This window comes from Pleurodeles waltl, chromosome 8, assembly GCF_031143425.1.
Source record: "Pleurodeles waltl isolate 20211129_DDA chromosome 8, aPleWal1.hap1.20221129, whole genome shotgun sequence".
Taxonomy (NCBI): Eukaryota; Metazoa; Chordata; class Amphibia; order Caudata; family Salamandridae; genus Pleurodeles; species Pleurodeles waltl.
The window spans coordinates 632,528,471-632,548,270 of NC_090447.1; the positions used below are offsets into that span (position 1 = coordinate 632,528,471).

At 43.2% G+C, this 19,800-nt stretch overlaps 1 protein-coding gene across 1 annotated transcript in view; it reads right to left on the bottom strand.

Moving 5' to 3' along the window:
* Window positions 1-247: 247 nt before the first annotated feature.
* SMPX (small muscle protein X-linked) overlaps window positions 248-19,800 on the bottom strand; it is a 275,875-nt gene continuing 256,322 nt past the window's right edge. The window contains exon 5 of the mRNA XM_069204734.1: window positions 248-610. The gene's annotated coding sequence lies outside the window, so the exon portion shown is untranslated. The remainder of the gene's footprint in view (window positions 611-19,800) is intronic.

Genomic DNA, 19,800 nt, shown 5'->3' on the forward strand with positions numbered 1-19,800 from the left:
TTTGGTAGTCAATAATCTGGCTACGCTACGCTTGTTTTTTAGTTGATATTCTAAAGTACATGTGGAAAACCATGTTGACTATTCTAGTGGGCCAGCCAACCCTTCTGAAAAATCTACTGCTGTCTATGTGAGGTGCTAAGGTAGAAATTAAACAGTTGTGCAGGTTATAAGAGATATGCATATTTCAAAACAAGAGTCATTGCGGTGCATTCAAACTGCTGCTAAAGCATAAGAATATGTGCAAACATTCTCATAGAACACAAAGATCATTTATTTTATTTTTTGTTATTTGTTTTTACTTTTTGTTAACTAACAAATATCATTTATTACTCTACTTCTAGGTCCATTCCCTCAAACTAGCCCACAGAATGAACAAAAGTGCCACAATTGGCCTCTACTTTGTTGTGTCATTGTCATCTTCGCTGTAAGAACACGCGGGCAGAAGCAAGGATATGGATACAAATGAAAAAATAACACATTCATTGAGTAGTCTGTTGCTGTGCTGAAGAATTCCACAGTCTTCATACAAATATATATATATAAAATATGTAGATGTCAGTAGTTCATTCTTCGGAATCTCTACGAATTCTCCTCCCGTCTCTCATTGTACCTGAAAGGTAAAGACCAGTTCAGAATGTACATGAAAAATCAGCAATTGACAAATATATTATTAAAGAAAACGGAAGTATCTTGGGTAAATGTTAATCAAGGAAAACAGAATGACAGTGCTAAAAGCTAATGCCAGTGCCTATGGATTCACAACGGTAGATAAAAAAATGTTGCACAGTTGCTCTCGTGGAATTATTCTTACTTTTAGAGTCAAATTGTTCACTTTTCATAATTTAAAAAAAATTCCAGGAGTACTCCTGGAAAACTGTGATTTTTTTCAAAACATACTTTATTGCATTTCTCGAAACATTGAAATCGTGGTACATTGCAGAATAAATCGCATAGCAAATCATCGTTGCATTATTTCTACAGGAGTAACTGCGTAGGATTCCAAGTGGATGTGCAGCATTCAGTGACAGCGCAATCATAGTATGAAGTATCATGTCAAAGTTACTGATACATCATACTTCTAATGAAAGAACATCTACCTCTATCAACTCCCTCCCCCCCTCAACATTTACACCATGGTGAACCCACGATCACCTTGCGACCAGTTTGTTGGCATTTATGTGTTAAACATAGCAGGGCTTTCAGGATCAGAAAGTGTAGTGTCCAGCGCCATTAGCTAGTGTCTAGGGCATTTAAAAGGCTGACGCACATTAGAGTGTGGTTAAAGGAAGTATATATTGCTTTAGTCAGTGTCTGTCATTTCAGCTGTGAACTGTTCTATCTAATTGTCCCACATAAAGGATATAGGTCACTTATGTAGACCCGTATTCCACCCTCCCTCCAGAGGAGCTCTCAGCTGACCCCCATTTATTTACTTCCTCATGCCAGCTCAGTATAAGAGTTGGCCTTGGCGACTTACAATGCTGCATGATTTTCCGTTTGGAAGGAGGAAAGCTAAATCAATAAAACGTGATTCAGTCCTAGGTGTCTTGGGTCTGGGATATAGTCCCATATGCAGTGTTCGAATGACTGGTTCCTGTAAGGGTCTTTAGTGATCTTCATATAAGTCCTCCCAGTAATAAGAGGACAGGGATGGCCAAGTCCACGTCATATGCATTAGGTCCACATCTTTACAGCTGCATCTGAGGCAGGAAAATCAGGACGGATGGAAGATTTTATATAATTTAGAGTGTGTTAGCTACGATCTGTATAAATTTAAACTGTGTATCGCTGGGTATTTTGTTAGGATACTCCAGAAAGATTTGCCATTCCCTATCATGCAATGGCCAGCCAAACTCCGGCTTCCATCGGTCTCTTGGTGAAATCAGTGTTACTTGTAAGTAGGAGAGTAAGCCCTTGTATAGCCACCTAACCAGGTACCTACCTGTGCCCATCTCATAAACAACCTGTACCAGCGCATGGGTATCCTGTTCCACCCCTGTCAATGAAAAGGGTCAGGTATGTAATGTTGGATATTAATGTGTTTAAGAATAAGGGGTCCGGGAGCTTGTGTAGTTGAATAAAATCTTGATTTGACAATAATGTCCCGTCTTCTAATAAATCAATGATGGTGGAGACACCCACGTTTGCCCAGGGTAACAGTTTGGCAGATGTGAAGTTGCCTAGTGTTCTCGGTAAACCACAAAGAGGGATATTTGGGGATTAGGGATTCTTGGTGGGTGTAAGCTTGAGTGCAATGTTCCAGTATGCAAGAGTATTGTTCAGGAGCAATGACAAGTTAAAGGGCCATGTGTGCCTGAGCAGCAGTAACGCATGTAAGATCCCAGTGCGCAGATGAGATGTGTGTATCCTATCTGCTGTAAATGAAGGCCCGCCAGCCAGACTGACAACCACTTTAATTGAGCTGAAATGCAATAAGAACAGAAATTAGGGGCACTCAACCTACTACTCTGTTGGCAGCTGGGGTTTTATAAGACCAATGCAGCAATGGCCCATGACCCATATCAGATAGAAAGACCGACCATGGAATGAGTATAGGTGAATTCACAAAATACTATAACAATTTAGGGAGCATTACCATCTTGGAAAGGGCTAACTGGCTTGTCCTTGAAAGGGGCAGAGTGATCCAGAACGTCACCTGGGCTCTTAGTGCAGAAATGGCTTTCCACAGATTCCCTTCGATCAGATCCATGTGTGTTCTGTAGATCTGTTTGTCTATCAAAAAGTGCTGTGGGCCAATGGGATGACCTCCCCACCTAAAAGTATTGTGGCTTGTGCCCTGTTGTTCTGGAAGGAAAATGCATGCAATTTGGCATGGTTGACTCTTGGGCCAGATAAAACACCAAATGTCTGTAACAATTTAGAGACAGGTGTGAGATCCATCGCAAGTTCATGCATGTATATGATAATGTCATCTGCATATAGTGATATTGCATGTGACTGAGGTCCAAATGGGATACCCCAGTTCACTGACTCCTGCCGAAGTGTTTGGGCCAGGAGCTCCATTTCCAGCATAAACAATAAAGGTAACAAAGGACAGCCTTGGTGCATGCCCCGGGATATTGTGTACTGTGAAGAGATGTGCATGCTCGTGTTGGCTCATGCAATTGGGTCCACAAAAAGTACCCTGATCCAGTTTATGAATACTGAAGGAATGGTAGAAATTCTGCAGTACCGAGAACATATAATCCCAGTCCAGGGAATCAGACGTCTCTTGGAGGTCCAGGGAGAGGCAGGGAAAGACAGCACGCATTAGGGAAGATGTCCCTTGCTGGCTCCATGACCTGGAATAGGCACCATATGTTTGAGGAGGTGTTTCTATTTGGCACAAAGTCGCACTGATCAACGTGGATTAAGTCTGAGATTAAGGGCCAAGAGACTACTAAGTATTTTATATTTAGTGGTCAATAAAGAGAGAGGTCTTCAGGGCCTGATTGGGCTTCAGCAGAGAGGTTGCAAGGACTTGGCAGGTTGTGGGGGCCAAAGATCCTGACTCCAGGGATGCGTGTAGAGTTTCTGTAAACAGGATATTTGACGTGTGGAGAGCGTTGAATAAACTTTGACGGGCACTCCATCTATACCTGGTGCTTTGTTACAAGCCATTCACCTAATAGCCGGAGTCGAGGGAGCCTCCAGTGATATATGCACCATTTCAGAAATCCGGGGGAGTCACAGGCCGCTCAGAAATCTCTGTCTCCTCAGGTTGTAGGTCTAACCCTATAGAGATCAGCATAATAAGAGCGGAAGGTGTTGTTAATGTCAAATTATGTAATGGAGGTCAGCCCCAGAGACGAAATGGTAGACCAAATCGGCATGGAGGAAAGCGGTGGTTGGATCATGTGGACGAGGAGTGTATCAGCTCTATTGCCATCAGAGTGCAATTATGTTTTGTAATCAAGAAGCCCCAGGCGCTCTGAAGTTTCTGCGTGCCAATTACTGGTGTCTTGTAGAGCTTCTGAGCATGTCTGATAATATACAGCCTCTTGTTCAAGGGTTACTAATTGGGTCTCTATGTGCTGCAGTTCGTGAAAAGCCAAGTGTATGACTCCCATTGCAGCAGGTATGATCTTTCCTCTATCCTACAACCGACCCCCACCAATTCACAACCTTAAGTGCCTCCCATTATATAAGGGACTTGGAGGCAGAACTCTCATTCTCAGCAAAGTAAGTGGCAATGGCATTGCCAAGGGTATACCTATAAATGCATCTTGTAAAAGTGTTGGTTGCATGCACAATGTAGGTGCCGGAGAAGGGACCCTGACCCAGGACAGGACCATTGCAAGTTATGGTCTGAGAAAGGTTTTCCTAAGTAAGTTGCATTAGTGAATTTCTCCACCATGTGTGCCAGGCTAAGGATACGATCCAAATGGGCGTGGAGGCTGTGAGGCAACAAGAAAGAATACTTGCACATTCATCTACTGTGAGCTCTCCATATATCTATCAAAGACCAATGTGAGAGCCAGTTGGAGATAGAGACATTGGGTCTGCTTGGCAGAGCTGGTGTTTAGCAAGGGGAATGCGATCGATCCAGGTTGATGTCCAGGACGGCATTAAACTCACCCCCTCATCAGCCAAAGGAGGTGTGACCACTCCCATAGGAAGTGTGGTTAAATCCCTGGAAAACTATGATAGTAATAATTTACCGGCAGTAGTCAAATGTGTAACATTTTCTCAGGTGGAAATGTCTGTACAGGGAATTGCAACTCAGAAGTTATACATGTGAATTTACAGGTTGTTGACTGTTACTTCGCAAGGCAAATGCCAAATTTTGGAGCCTACTTCCCACATCACTGCAACATATGTCTAATTTGTACAGTCGTAAATTAAACTCAAAAAGTATTTGTTAAACATGTCCGTTCCATCACGAGAAGTATTATAAGTTTGCAGGTCTGCTTCGGTGATGCTGTTATGTTTTTGCCCTATTTTATAAACTCTGTACTGTTGGTTGACGTATTGGTGCTGCATTGTGCTCATGTGAATTTGGTGCCTATTGTTTTAGTCCCAATGAGCCTTCTTGGATTTACAGATTCTAAGGAATGAACCCCAAATATAAGGTAGCTAACATATTAAGGGAATAATTGTACAAAACGACAGCAAAGCAGGTAAATCATTTTGTGGAGATTAAAAGAGGTTAAGTTTATGTGATGGAAAAACCAAGAATTTCCTTTGAAAAGTCGAGGTATATATGTTGTGTCAGAGCAGGGACGTTGTCATTTTATGTACTAGAAAGATATTTGAATGTGATGGTCGGTTTTAGAGATGAAGTCATCAGAATGAAGAATGGGTTTGTCTTACACAGGTCTCTCCGACAACCTAAAAAATAGTCCTTATTTCAGTATCATCATTTTCACATCACTTTATGCTTTTAGGGCTCGTCCTGTCCCTCGTGATAATCCGGTTTCAGATGCAAATTCCTGTTTACTCTTGGATCGGGATTCTGATACTCTGATTGCGCAGTTTACAGCTGTTTGCCCACACCAATTTTTGCCAAGTAAATCCTGGCGCAACTCATGTGTGAAAAAACTGTGGCCCGTATTTATACTTTTTGACGCTAAACTGCGCTAACGCAGTTTAGCGTCAAAAAAATTAGCGCCGTCTAACGCCATTCTGAAGCGCCATGCGGGCGCCGTATTTATAGAATGGCGTTAGCCGACCGGCGCTGCCTGGTGTGCGTGAAAAAAAACCACGTACACCAGGCAGCGCCGGCGTAGGGGAAAATGGCGTATGGGCGTCTCAAAATGGGGCAAGTCAGGTTGAGGCAAAAAAATCGCCTTAACCCGATTTGCGCCATTTTTTTACGACACCCATCCCCCATAGAAATGACTCCTGTCTTAGCAAAGACAGGAGTCATGCCCCCTTGCCCAATGGCCATGCCCAGGGGACTTATGTCCCCTGGGCATGGTCATTGGGCATAGTGGCATGTAGGGGGGCACAAATCAGGCCCCCCCTATGCCACAATTTTTTTTTTTTTTTTAATACTTACCGGAACTTACCTTAATGTCCCTGGGGTGGGTCCCTCCATCCTTGGGTGCCTTCCTGGGGTGGGCAAGGGTGGCAGGGGGTGTCCCTGGGGGCATGGGAGGGCACCTCTGGGCTCATTCTGAGCCCACAGGTCCCTTAACGCCTGCCCTGACCCAGGCGTTAAATTCAGGCGCAAATGCGGGGTTTTTTGCCCCGCCCACTCCCGGGCGTCATTTCTGCCCGGGAGTATAAATACCACGCACATGCCTGGGAGTCATTTTTTTAGACGGGAACGCCTACCTTGCATATCATTAACGCAAGGAAGGTGTTCACGCCAAAAAATTACGCTAACTCCATGAACTTTGGCGCTAGACGCGTCTAACGCCAAAGTATAAATATGGAGTTAGTTTTGCGTCGAATTTGCGTTGAAAAAAATGACGCAAATTCGGCGCAAACGGAGGCCCGTATTTATACTTTTTGACGCTAAACTGCGCTAACGCAGTTTAGCGTCAAAAAAATTAGCGCCGTCTAACGCCATTCTGAAGCGCCATGCGGGCGCCGTATTTATAGAATGGCGTTAGCCGGCGTTAGCCGGCGTTAGCCGACCGGCGCTGCCTGGTGTGCGTGAAAAAAAAACACGTACACCAGGCAGCGCCGGCGTAGGGGAAAATGGTGTATGGGCATCTCAAAATGGGGCAAGTCAGGTTGAGGCAAAAAAATCGCCTTAACCCGATTTGCGCCATTTTTTTACGACGCCCATCCCCCATAGAAATGACTCCTGTCTTAGCAAAGACAGGAGTCATGCCCCCTTGCCCAATGGCCATGCCCAGGGAACTTATGTCCCCTGGGCATGGCCATTGGGCATAGTGGCATGTAGGGGGGCACAAATCAGGCCTTCAAACGTTTTCTTGTGAGCAGCCAACACTGTGTAATGAGATTCATCTCACTCCCTGTCTAAAAGCCTACAACTATGATGGTGACGGGCTTACAGCAGTGGTTGTAGACAGTCTGCTGGCCTTAAAAATTGCCTTCTCTTCACTGTTGGAATCAGTGAAGCTTGCCTGTTGGACACAGCTCTCTTTGCAGTGTGGTGTTGCAGTGAGGGAAGGAAGGCATCAGCATGCATTGTATAGCCTTCTCACTGTTATGTTTTCAGTGCTACTGCTAATAGGGTGAGCGAGAGGCAGCAGTGAATGAGGAGGCTTGGGGTGGAATGTGAAATCAAACACACAGGCACTGGCTGGCACAGCATGCCTGCTGTGGTTTTCCTCAATACCGCTGACAGGCCTACCTTCTTCTACGGATGAAGTCTTGAAGGGAGATGGAGAAGTTCTTAAACACTTAGCACCAACTTCTCACTTGTAGTAAGCTAATACAAGCCAGTACTAATGTGTTTTTCGTATTACAGGCAAGTTCTTTTGTTCCAACTGCATTGGCTTTGATATGGATCCAATTGAGTTCTTTCATAGGATGGAGTGTTATGGTCTGATTTCTTTGCTCTTGATATAAGACAAACATCTGTGAGTGGTATGGCTTTGAAGCGGGTTCAGTATCCTATTCTGGTGCTCCCACTTCCAAAGCAAGTGTAATCCTTTGAACCAGGAACAGGAAAGACAAGAACAGTCACAGGACATATAGATGATAAAGCGCATTTTAATACCATTATTTGCTTGATGGATCATTGATATGTTAGCATCATAGACAATGCCCTGGTTGCCAACATTTTGAGAGGATGTTAGCAATAAGTGGGGGTGGAGGGAATTAAAAATTGCCTGTTAAATTTGAATAACTGTGGATTGCTGGGGCCAAGAAAGAGTATCTCAGTCTTCAAGAAAGGAAACACAATCAGTTCAACTGCATTTAATTTGAACACTCTCAAGACATTCTGCAACTTTTAAGTGATTGTAACATTGGAAATGTCGTTGTGAATTGGGTGCTATCTGCAAATATGTACAGTATCAAAACGTATAGTTAATAAAAATGTAAATGTGATCCTGTAGATATTGAATAGCAGTGGGAAGGGAGCAAACATTTAGATAACATTGCAGGGGATGTTAGCTGAACAAGCTTAGAAGGGAAATTGTTTAATATAGTGAGATCTGCTGACTTAGAATGAGGACAACCACTTAAAGGCAGGTAAAGACATCAACACGAAGGAACGGTCTACCGAAGAGTTTGCTGTGTTCATCTTTATTGAATAACATAAAGAGATCATGGAGGATCAGTGAAAAAACGTGTCCTTAATTCAGAACGACATTGTGCTTGATGTTAAGGAGGAAACTGCGCTATGCTAGCCTGCTGGCCGTTGTGTGTTTACCACTTATTCCAGTTTTGGAAAGATAGGGAAGATCAGAAATTAGAAAATAAGAGATTCTGGGTCTGAATCAGCCAACTGTTTAATAGAGAAGTAAGTGGTGTACCTTTTTTCCCGAATACCATGGAAGTATTCCATCCCTTTACAGATTTATTTGTAATTTCAGGATGGCAAACAGCCTTCAAAACATTTGTAAATATATGCGATCTTAAGAAATTGTGGGTATTACTATAGGCACAATGATTTTGTGAGACGGATCCTTTGTGTTCAAATGTCAACTGAATGTAATTAATTTATTGCAATAACATTAGAATCGTTTTAATATGTCAGCTTTAAAATAGACTGTATCTCAGAGAATATTTCTTTCCTATAAGTAACTATCATGCATGCTAAAAATCTACATTTTGCAATAAATATTACTTTTCTGCTGATAACTATTTGTTCATTCAATCATAAACTTTGGCTGAATGGCAATAGCCATAAAGGTACATAAAAACATAAATATATTAAAATCAACTCAAACCTCAACATAAAAACATTACAAACAACAAAGTACACATAAAAAGCCTGGCTAAGAGCCCGAGAAAAGCCAAACTAACACATAATACTTTTCCTCACATCAATAGCCTTTAAAATGTAAAGTGCAAAATTATAACATAAAGAGTGATCATTCTATGCAAATAGTATTTTTAAAGCACCTCTAAAAAATCTAATATTCTGGGCCGCAAAGATAGTTTTAAGATAAAAATGCCTGTAAAGTAAAAAAAAAATTACAAAACAGCATAAAGTGCGTAATGCTTTGAATACTCAAGCCATCACATGAACATGAGAATGTCCCAGGAGGACACAACTTCATGTTGGGTAAAGTCACCAGGTGATGCACAGTACTAAATCTGAATCATGTCAGCACAAGTCAGTGTTGTATACTGCTAACCCAAGATAAATTATTTGCACAGCCCTCTTTGCAAGGAAGGGAATATAGAAAACAAGTGTTGTTTTCTTCATATCTATGGCCATTATTCTTTCTCTCCTGTGCTGCATAAAGGATTCTTTAATGGTCTTCTTTGTTAGTGATAGCACTTGGAGGGGATCCGATCATACTGATAGCTTGAAGATGCTTGAATACAGGCAAGGCAAGGGATACGTAAGACATTATCCAGTTTTAGACAATCTAAAGTTATCGATTTGGTGAAATGTGTTTCTTCTTTAGCCCATATGGTGTACCATAAAAACCAAAGGTCTTACCAATAGAACGTTCTCCAGATGTTGTAAGCCTACCTCCTAATGAATAGTCATAGTCGATGCCGAGGTATGTGGGCAAAGGAGATGTTCTAAGAACTGTTTTCTTTACTTGCAGATGATTATTTACAGTGTAACCCCATAGACTGGGCCCATAAGTGGAGGTAGCCACCACTTTGGCCTTATAAACTTTCACCATATCTCTAATTGGCCGGTTGCCTAATTTCCTAGAAAATCAGAACATATCATATGAATTTCTATTCATTTTGGTTTTGACAGTTGAAACTCAGTGTGCCCAGGATCAGTTGCATGTAAATGAATCCCCCAGAAATAGTTTGTATTGCCAATGGGAGTATTATCAATACAAAAGATTCTACACTTTTTTTGGTTTATCCCTACAGAGCATTGTGAACGTCTTCAATTTGTTAATTACCATTCCCTTGGGGCTCATAAGCTCCCCAAATGCACTCATCAGAGTCCTGGATAACAGAACGGTGTCATCAGTGTATAACAACACCGGCATAGGTCGATTTGCAGCACTGGGGGCATCAGCTTGTAAGAACTGTAGGAAGTTGACCACCCCATTAATAAATAACAAAAACAATTATGGGGTTAAGACACAACCTTGCCTGATAACTCTCCCAACCTTAAAAGGCAAAGTACACTCCACTGGGGTCCAAAACAAACTTTTCAGGAGACATTTTCATAAAGACGAGCCAAAAAACAAATAATATCCCTTGGGGCACCGAGGGTAAGCAGCGAAGACTGGAGAATAGTATGGTCAACTAGATGGAAAGGTCTGCTTAAATCTGCAAAGCAAAGTACAGGGGCCCTGATTTAACTCTGGTGTGTTTACCAATCAGCAAATCCAGATTTAAACATTGTTCAATGGCACCAAGGCCCTTTCTAAAGCCATATTGTGCTGAGTATAGAATGGAATGCTCTAGAACCCACTTCTCCAGCGTCATCAGGACAACCATACTCAAAACTTACACCGAGGAGTCTAGGAGTGAAATGGGCTAATAACTGTTAGAATTAGATTTATTGCCTTTCTTATAGATAAGTACAATGATAGATGTGCACCACGAAGGAGGAATCTCTTCAACGGTGGCAGGATTAAACACACTAGTCAAAATGGGCCCACATACAGGGAGTGCAGAATTATTAGGCAAATTAGTATTTTGACCACATCATCCTCTTTAGGCATGTTGTCTTACTCCAAGCTGTATAGGCTCGAAAGCCTACTACCAATTAAGCATATTAGGTGATGTGCATCTCTGTAATGAGAAGGGGTGTGGTCTAATGACATCAACACCCTATATCAGGTGTGCATAATTATTAGGCAACTTCCTTTCCTTTGGCAAAATGGGTCAAAAGAAGGACTTGACAGGCTCAGAAAAGTCAAAAATAGTGAGATATCTTGCAGAGGGATGCAGCACTCTTAAAATTGCAAAGCTTCTGAAGCGTGATCATCGAACAATCAAGCGTTTCATTCAAAATAGTCAACAGGGTCGCAAGAAGCGTGTGGAAAAACCAAGGCGCAAAATAACTGCCCATGAACTGAGAAAAGTCAAGCGTGCAGCTGCCACAATGCCACTTGCCACCAGTTTGGCCATATTTCAGAGCTGCAACATCACTGGAGTGCCCAAAAGCACAAGGTGTGCAATACTCAGAGACATGGCCAAGGTAAGAAAGGCTGAAAGACGACCACCACTGAACAAGACACACAAGCTGAAACGTCAAGACTGGGCCAAGAAATATCTCAAGACTGATTTTTCTAAGGTTTTATGGACTGATGAAATGAGAGTGAGTCTTGATGGGCCAGATGGATGGGCCCGTGGCTGGATTGGTAAAGGGCAGAGAGCTCCAGTCCGACTCAGACGCCAGCAAGGTGGAGGTGGAGTACTGGTTTGGGCTGGTATCATCAAAGATGAGCTTGTGGGGCCTTTTCGGGTTGAGGATGGAGTCAAGCTCAACTCCCAGTCCTACTGCCAGTTCCTGGAAGACACCTTCTTCAAGCAGTGGTACAGGAAGAAGTCTGCATCCTTCAAGAAAAACATGATTTTCATGCAGGACAATGCTCCATCACACGCGTCCAAGTACTCCACAGCGTGGCTGGCAAGAAAGGGTATAAAAGAAGGAAATCTAATGACATGGCCTCCTTGTTCACCTGATCTGAACCCCATTGAGAACCTGTGGTCCATCATCAAATGTGAGATTTACAAGGAGGGAAAACAGTACACCTCTCTGAACAGTGTCTGGGAGGCTGTGGTTGCTGCTGCACGCAATGTTGATGGTGAACAGATCAAAACACTGACAGAATCCATGGATGGCAGGCTTTTGAGTGTTCTTGCAAAGAAAGGTGGCTATATTGGTCACTGATTTGTTTTTGTTTTGTTTTTGAATGTCAGAAATGTATATTGGTGAATGTTGAGATGTTATATTGGTTTCACTGGTAATAATAAATAATTGAAATGGGTATATATTTTTTTTTGTTAAGTTGCCTAATAATTATGCACAGTAATAGTCACCTGCACACACAGATATCCCCCTAACATAGCTAAAACTAAAAACAAACTAAAAACTACTTCCAAAAATATTCAGCTTTGATATTAATGAGTTTTTTGGGTTCATTGAGAACATGGTTGTTGTTCAATAATAGAAGTAATCCTCAAAAATACAACTTGCCTAATAATTCTGCACTCCCTGTAAGTCCATAGCTGACTTGAACAACTCTACCGACACCCCATCTGGGCCAAGGGCCCTACCTCCTACACAAGTATGCAGGGCAGAAAGGTTCATTAGAAAAGTCCAGAGGTGGGGGCTTCCATTCCCAAGTATCCCTCAGCCTATCTAAGCCAATTTCCCTTCATTCTGTTTAAAAATTTCAGAAAAGCTGGCCACCCAGGCATTACAGGAGACATAAGAGCAAAGCTTAGAGCAGTATCATTTTCAAGGAAAGGCACATGAACTATTTACCAAAACAACTTAGTATCATTAGTTTCTGCAGCTAGGGCCAATTCTACCCAGGATTCTTCCTGTAGCGTTTTCTTTCTTATCACAAGGGTCTCTTTATACCTTAGGGGAAGGGACCTGATTTCTAAGCTGTCCCCAGGGGTGCTATGCAGGGCCAATCTTAAATCCGCAGAGGCCTGGCTACATACCTCATCTAACCACCATGGTTTGTTTCATACCCTTTGATTGACGTAACAAGAGTGAGCCAGTGGAACAAATAATGTGATCAAAACATTTCAGCATCAAGGAGGGGGTAACCAGTGCTTTAAATGGAAAAATGAAAGTGCTGGTACTCTGTACCAGAGTACCTGCTTGTTTCTGAGAAGTGCCGGTACTCTCCAATTAAAAGTATTACGTTTTTCTTGCGATGTGCCGGTACTCTCCCTCTCAAAATAAAAAAGTGCCGGTACTCAGTACCGGAGAGTACCGGCCCATTTAAAGCACTGGGGGTAACTGTATCTTGAAGGCAATAACTCAATTCCTGGGACTTTCTGGCAGCAATCTTTTGCAGTACACCCTCTGGGTCAATATTCACCCACTTTATTGTCATAGCATTGGGCCTCATGGGGGAAATCTTATTACGAGTAGAGAATTTTTTTTGTTTCAAGCTCCAGAAAAAAAATGAAAGAATGATTGGGTAATATGGGCTGGACAATGTTAGGGGGACAACACATGCCCGTAACAGAAGAAGACACTAGTATATGATCTATAACAGAAGAGGCATTTCTCCAAGAGAAGGTTGGAATCTCCTCCCCATTGGCATCACATTCACATTTCAGTAGCACTAGGTCATTTTTAGAAATAATAGAATTCAATATGTCCCCATACTCGTTATGACTAAAGTGTACATTGCCCTCCCTATCCTGATTAGCAGATCCACATACCCTTGTCGTCGAGCAAGAGCGGATCTGTATATTAAAATCATCGGCCCATAATAGTATCAAACTAGTAGCAATAGGACGTAGAAACGTTTCAAGTCCATCGTCCAAAGCATTAGCTACCCTACTGCATGTAGCATCAAGAGTATTATTGTAGAAGCTAACCAAAACCAGATCCCTCCCCCTTTCTAGGTGACCACAATAATTGGGAGTGTGGGCCAACTGAAGAATGCTTTTTGACTTTGACAGGGAGTTCATTAAAAATTAGACTCTGGAGCCCACCATTGGCTCACCCAGCTTGAGAAGGCGATAGCTCCAAGAAAATAGGGAAAAAAAAACTTGCACGTGCACTGGCTTAATGTGATGTAAAATAAAAGGTAGTCTAATTTAAGTTACATAAAACAGCCCAAAAGAAATGAGGTAAGCACTAACTAAATAAAACGACAGTCAAAATCTTATAATCAGTCGTAGGCTAGTAAAAATGTATAAACCCCAACAAATAAAAACTTTTTCACCAGGTGCTTCATTGTTTGAAACACTTTGTACATATACATCTAATAATTTGCAAATTGTAATGTACTATTATTCTGGAGGAGTCAGTTGAACGAATGCATGTTAAAGCCATTTGTTGCTTTGACCGTGGTGACAGCCGATCAACAGACTATGAATGAAGCTACTCGAACTGGTGGTTGTAGCAGTTATTGCTGGGAATAAACTTGGTAGCTTGGATAGCCTAACCCAGTGTGGATTAAACAATCTGTACTGTGGTAGCTTTAAAATATAACATTGTCTAAAATAAAGCTGGTGAAGCAATGTTAAAAGGAATTCATTTCATGGTAAACTAATTCTATTAGGGAACGAATCACAAAACCTTTATGAGTACAGGAATTATTACTCCTGAATTACGTTTTTATGTTCTTTCACCTGCCTTTGTAAACCGGTGCTGAAACTTCAAACCTCCTATCGGTAATGTGCAGAGTGCACAGGCTTTCCTAGTGGTACAAGTTGTATATAAATATTCCATGAAAATTCCAATTCTTTCCTATTTTAGATGTCTTGGGGCTCATTCACAAGGGCATGTAAGACTAGGTAAAAGAGTACTAAAAGAGTATTAGTTTACATATTCAAATGACTTTGTGAATAAGCCCTTAAAGATCCTAATTGTATATATGAATGGAAAAGTGATAGTTAAGGAGTTGTTAGGTATACGTCAAGCCAATTCCTTGGATGTGAGGTTGCGTTTTATCACGCTGAAATAGGTTACCACGTGAAAATCCAGTAGGTACCGGCAGCTCCTTGTCAAGGCCGGGTAACAGCCTAAATCTCTCAGCCCTTCATTATTATTAAACAGTGCAGACACTCCTACAAGTATCCTGGATGAGCCTCTGCACAGACTAATGAATAATGCGACCACAAGGGCCAATGTGGGCTCAGAGTCAACAGTTGGGGATCGGATTGGTCTGACTCTCGACCACCGATTTGATTAATAGTTACCACTGAGGGCTGGAGACCAGGTCACAGAACTAAACACGTTCTTCACGGTCAGAGATTTGCTGCCTGAGTCAGGAAGCGGTGCCATGATTCCAGCTTTCCTTTGATATCATCCTTTCCCATTATGTCACAGGCTTCAATCGATCAATCAATCAATCAATCAAAAATGTTCTTAAGCGCACTAATCACGTCTCAAGGCGCTGTGGGGGGGTTGCCGGTTACTGCTCAAAAAGCCATGTCTTGAGGTGCCTCTTGGAATTTAGTAGGTCCTGGGTCTTGCGTAGGTTGGTGGGGAGGGAGTTCCAGGTCTTGGGTGGGAGAAGGATCTGCCGCCGGAGGTGGTGCGTTGGATGTGGGGGACTGTAGCGAGGGCGGGGTCAGCGGAGCGGAGCGGAGCTGTCGAGTTGGTATGTGGAAGTTTACTCGTTCGTTGAGGTAGGCCGGTTCAGTGTTGTGGAGGGCTTTGTGAGCGTGGACGAGGACTTTGAAGATGATCCTTTTGCTGATGGGCTGCCAGTGTAGGGATCTGAGGTGGGTGGATATGTGTTCGTGGCGAGGGAGGTTGAGGATGAGACGTGCGGGTGCGTTTTGAATTCGCGGGCGTTTTCTTTGAAGCTTGGCTGTGGCCCCTGCGTAGAGGGCGTTGCCATAGTCCAGTCTGCTGCTGATGAGGGCATGGGTGACCGTTCTTCCTGTTTCTAAACAAATCCATTTGAAAGTCTTGCATAGCATGCGAAGGGTGTTGAAGCAGGAGGACAATATGGTGTTGATTTGCTGGGCCATGGAGAGAGATGAGTCTAGAACGATGCCAAGGTTGCATGCGTGGGTGGTGGGTGTTGGGGGTGATCCGAGGGTGGTGGGCCACCAGGAGTCATCCTATGCTGTCTGTTTGGGGCAGAAGATGATGATTTCTGTTTTGTTTGTGTTAAGTTCAAGGTGGCTTGCTGTCATCCATTTGGTGATGTCGAGGAGTCCAGCGTGCAGGTTTATCTTGGCGGTGGCTGGGTTCCTGGCAAGGGAGATGATGAGCTGGGTGTCATCTGCGTAAGAGATGATGGTGATTCCGTGGGGGCGGAGGATGTTGGCGAGAGGGGCCATGTAGATGTTGAAGAGGGTGGGGCTGAGGGAGGATCCTTGGGGGACCCTGCAGATGATCTTGGTGGCTGGAGACCGGAAGGGAGGAGGCGAACTCTTTGGTTTGGGTCAAAACACTTGTCCCGTCACTGCTTTTGAAAGATCTGAAAGGATGGATCAGGGAAAAGGTGTCTAACCCTAGTTTAACCATCTTGTCACAGGCAGGCGATAGGGGCACCAAACCTCACCCCAGCAAAACCTGTGAGAAAATGGGAAAGTGTAGGGTTCAAAGGTATTTGCAGTGTCATTGGTTTAATCCCCATCCATATGAAAGCTAGAAGAATGATGACATTGTAGAGCTACGACTAAGGAGCATCAAACCGGTGCTACTTGAAGCAATGTTAGGTAGCATAATCTGGCTCTCTGAGGTTGACTCAAATCTTCTGACCAGGTACTGGGCACAGAGCTGCACCCGTCAGTCTTTTTTTCCTATCCTCGAGTTTCCTCACCTCTCCTCTCTAATGAGCGGTTATTCTGTTCTTAAAATTCTGATGCACATCAGACAGTGTTAGATGAGCATACCTTAACATGCCATCACACTTGTTGCTGCCAGTCACCCACTAGAATAGCCTTTAGCAAAATCCAGGCTTTTTTTGTTTTGCTTGCAATTTACAGAGCTAAGTGCCAGTAAACAGAAGACACCTCTACATAGGCATATCTGAATCTGTGTGGTAGGAGCTTTACGGACTGAGATATCTCAACAATTACCATTTTACCCTTTGCTTAGGAAGATGGTGCAATGAGGAGCTGGGGTGAAGAGTTTATAATGGTTAATGATATTGGGACCTGTTTGGGGACTAATAGTGTAATGATTATCCTTACCTCCTGGGATTATGTGGCAGCAGCCCCGCTACAAAATCCCTGGCAGTAAGGATACTGGCAACAGGAATACTAATTCCTGTTTTCCTCAACAGGACTCCCCAACCCCCCTCCATGTAGGAACCCCCCACCCCCAGACCTCATCAGAAGCCACCCTCCCCCAAGTAGCGACACCCCACTTCCCCCCGGTCCTTTTACTGACCCCCGTCCTTGATCACTGCACTGAACCCAGATCCACGCTCACACACACCACACTTACATACATACATGCACACATCCATGCTCACTCATTCACACACACATGCACACACGGCCATGACACCCCTCCACCCCCGTATGCAAGCACACTTACTCACTCCATCACCCCCACATGCACGCTTTCACACAAGCACACAGACACTTGAACACATATGCACACAAACACACACAACACCCTTCCACCCCTCCATTCAAACACACACACACCCATTCACACACACAACACTCAACAACCCCTTCCCCTGTCAGATGATCATCTTACCTGGTGGTCGCAGTGGTCGTCCGGAAGGGAATGGGGTCAATAGCTCTAGCCTCCGCCACCAGAGCGCCACCAACACAACACCGCCATGCTGTTTACAATATAGTAGTACGGCGGGGGTGCTGTGGTGACGTGGAGGTGGCGACGGAGCAAGCTCCACTAGACCGTCGACCGCCAGTATGGCTGCTGGCGGCTTCCCCGCCTACTAGTGGCGGAGAGCAGCCAGCAACCATAATATGGCAGTCTGAAGACCGCCAACAGTGGCGGTCATATAGCGGCGGTGACTTTGGCGTTCTACGGAATAGACCGCTGAAGTCATAACGAGGGCCTTAATGTTTGCAGCAGCTTTTCAAACTTGAGGTGCTGCAGGAGATCTCGGTAAAACCTGATTACAAAGAAAAATAATGTGAGATAAGATTTTACATTGCACATATTTTTTACATAAGCATATATATATATATATACTGGCGTTGTAGAGTGCTCTTTATTGGAGCTGCTCTCCACCCAAATTTGGGAACTGCTCAGAGTTGTTCTTGCTTGTAATTTGCATAATATATGTGTCACTCTAACCCTGAAAGGGTCTTGTTTGGAAAAAAAAAATATATATATATATATAATTTAAGGGAAAGAGAGATTCAATGATTTGACTAATACAACTCATTTTGTTCAGATGCAGCAACCAGGATTAGAAGTCTGATATTCCAAACCTTCCTTGGCAATACATTGATACTGTCATAAGGACCTCTGTGTTGTAGGCAACTGAGTCACTCCTACACCAGATAGCAGCTGTCAGCCCAACCCTCAAGGTTCACTAGCAGCACCTCACCAAAACCCAGCCAGTAAAGGTCATTTGTAGCACCCTTGCATGGACTCTGGAAATGCCTCACGGAAATCGTGGTGAAAACAAGTACTACTCTATTCTCTCCACATACAAGTCTCTTACACACACATAGGCAAGAAAAGAGATGCAGGACAGTTGTCAATGCATTTTTTTAAAAGACTGCAATCTACGATATAATGCATGAGCTGTAATGATTAGGATAATCAGGAGTGACAAAATCAGTATTGTGAAAATCAGAGATGTGATTTAAACAACCCGGCATATTTGTAATAACATGAATACACAATTCCTACCTAATAACACCTAGGGCCATATGTACGAACACATTTTCCCATAGACACAGAATGGGTAAAACCCTTTGCTACATCTGGCCCCTAATCTCTAACCCCTAAGCGAGAGCATGGCGAGGTAAGCCAAATCTGTCCATATAATGTCCATGAGAAGCACACACCACCCCGTTATCTTGATACAAGGTCAGGCCACCAGTCTCCAGATCAGGGTCTGTGGAGACGCAAAGGCTGAGGTCTACCAAAAACCAACATGCAGCATAGATGGAAATTCTGGCTGGAACCACCACTAATGCCCTTTGTCCTACAAGATGTTTTTATAAGGGACATGTTTCATGTTCATGCACAGAAGCCTGACACAGGTATGTACCTAACTGCTGGACTGTTTAAACAGGCTGGGGACCAGCAATACAAAGTATTATTCTGCGTGCCTCGCATTCTGTTCTTGTGATTCAGAGGAAAAGAGCATGATGCAAAGTATGTCAGCCATAGCACTGATAATGACGCTTTTGCAGAATAGCAGCTGATATTGGAATTAAAACAATACCACTACAAGTATTAAAAAAATAAAATGAATAAAACAAACAGTGCATGATAACTGGGTTAAAGGGCACAGGCTGCAAGCCAAGGCTTATCTATCACAGTGGCCAAGCAACTAACTAAAATGGACCTACAACACTACAGGTCTCCTCGGGGCAAGAGTTTCACAGTTTGGACCTAAGTTCACTTGTGGCATCTCTAATTAAATAATGTAAACTATGTATATTTCTTCAGGTCCTAATAACTGGTTCCTCAGTCTACAACCCCACTTTGGAGAGGATTGGTGCCTACTCTCTCCCCAGTTGAGACAATAATCGGGAGGACCCACCCCAGCTCACCTCAAAATAGAATGTCAGACACACTTGGACAACGAGACAGTAACATGCATACAGAAACTAATAACACTTACAAGGTTTGTTGGAAAGGCACACAATACACCCTGCAAAAACAGTGCAGGAGAAGATATCCACAACCATTTAAAAACTATGGGCCTGATTACAACTTTGGAGGAAGGTGTTAATACGTCCCAAATGTGACGGATATTCCACCAGCCGTATTACGAGTCCATTATATCCTATGGAACTCGTGATACGGCTGGTGGTATATCCGTCACATTTAGGACGGATTAACACCTCCTCCAAAGTTGTAATCAGGCCCTATATGCATACTAAATACAGAAAGAAACAATACCTATGTTAGGGAAAGGTTGCCAAACTTGGTCAAGCCCACTTTAGAGAAAGCCCCCA